We start from the raw sequence: 2,158 nt of genomic DNA, 5'->3' as shown, positions 1-2,158 counted from the left end.
CTTGTATCAGGCAAGATTGTGTGAATACTTTTTTAAATAAAAATTTAAATAAAAAAATCCCCTTATATTTAATTCAGTTGAAAATGCCACTTAAAAAACACACAGGAGCCAGAAAGAAAAAAATCAGTGACACATTCAACATGCTTTTTTGAGTACCAGCCTCAAGTAGCACAGTTTGCTGGTCAGTGTAAGGCTTTGAAAGATGCAGCAGAGAGTGTAGCTAAGCTGGGGCAAGGATGGGGAAGATGAGAAATATCAGCTTATTTGAAGGCACAGTTTATTCGGGAAACTGGAAGTAGATTTTGAGAAACTATATACAGGAAGTCCAAATTTAGCTTCATTGATGGGGTCTGTGACTTCAAACAAAACAATGTATAACAAAGCCAATTTTACCATAGGCTACTTGATATAAACAAGACTTAGATTCCTATAGCATCTTGTCAATGTTAGAATGAAATGACATTGAAAGATGTTGAATGCTATGTTATCTGAGGATCTGCTGTACCCAATAAATGTCCTGAATCACACACATGTGTCTTTTAAATAGAAGGCATGTAGCATTTAATTCTGAAAATGGTTTCATGGAGATGCCAGCTGTGAGGTCCTGGAGTGGCTCTCAGGTTCAGATGCTCACATGGTCCAACTGGTGGCACATTTTTGGCATTTGCATCACTTTGTCATGAACTGGGAATAAAGAACCTGAAACTCAAAAATCTGACTGCTCCCATCACAAACATATTTATATCTCACAGCAGGAGAGAATAAATATGTCCCTAAACAAAGGCATCCAAGGGCCCTTGGCCTTGACTTGGAGTAATGGTAGGTGGGAGTTCAAGGGGACTGTGACAGTCACAATCACGCACCTGTTTTGAGCCCCATCTTAGGATATCTGCAGTCTTCACCATGCAATACTGTCCCTGTCCCACTAGGAACCCTTTGTCAGAACTGATGAGGATCGTTGTGTGGGCAGGACCAGCAGGGGACACTGGGCTTACCCATGGCAAAGGCAGGAATGGAGGTTGAAGGAGACCCCACTCAGGCATGCAGTCTGTGCTTGCTGAGACCCAGCCCCTCGGCTGGGAAGAGGCTAGAGTGAAAGAAAGAGGAAGAGGCAGACGAGACAGCCGAGATGTGATGTTGTAAATGTTCATGTCTGTACTTCCCTTGAAAGGTAAGATGTGAAGGAATGGGGAGCCCACCACTGACAATGTCCATGTCTGAAGGTCCAGCAGGGGCCATGTGCTTTCTCTTAGTTGCATTGCCCCCAGCGTTGCTTTGTTAATGCAAAGGCCTTCCTTCATTCTCATTGCTTGATTCCCATGGTGTGTCCATTCCCACAGAATGCCCTTTTTGCTTTGTAACCTGCAAAGCTGGAGTGCAGACTGCAACTCTCCTGTTATTTAAGGCCAGCTGATTCAATCTGTGTCACTGGATATTGAATTGCAGAGAGTTCTGAAGCCAACCTCTCCCCATTTGCTTCCGTGGACCTTCCAAAGCTGGTTAACACCGTGACCTTTCTGAGGCCCATCTGGTGGGCTTGAGGTTCCCAGAGCTGGAGGCAGGCTTCTACCTTATGCCTGGAATTAGTGATTATTGTTTTTCTTGAGGTAGAAAGTGTTCTTGATGGACCGTTTTCTACTTTTTGTTTTTCAGGTAGCAGTTAACACTCTAAGGGGGGCCAGTTTGCAATTGGACTGGTTTAGACAAAAGGAGTCTGGCAACTTCCAGAACTAGTAAATGAAAGCCTATCTTACACACATACACACACGCGTGTGAGTGCACGTGTGTGTACAAATATATACACACACAATTTATGTATATAAAACATTAAATTTACCATCTTAATAATTTTAAGTGTACAGTTCAGTCATGTTAGGTATATTTACATTGTTGTATAACAGATCTCTAGAACTTTTCCATCTTTCAAAACTACACTCTGTACCCATTAAACACTAATCCTCCCCTTCCAGCCCTTGGCAACTACCTTTTTTTCCTACTTTCTAGTTTGAGTTTAGAGTCTACCATCTTTGCACTTATCTCAAATGCCAAAGCAGTACCTTCACTGGGACTGATGGTGGCTCAATAAGTTACTCCAGTTATTATTTTTTTCCCTTGAGCTCTTTCAGCTTCACTTTAAAAACTATTATGAATATAAATG

This window comes from Phyllostomus discolor, chromosome 9 (assembly GCF_004126475.2).
Source record: "Phyllostomus discolor isolate MPI-MPIP mPhyDis1 chromosome 9, mPhyDis1.pri.v3, whole genome shotgun sequence".
Taxonomy (NCBI): Eukaryota; Metazoa; Chordata; class Mammalia; order Chiroptera; family Phyllostomidae; genus Phyllostomus; species Phyllostomus discolor.
Note: the sequence above shows the minus strand (reverse complement) of the source record.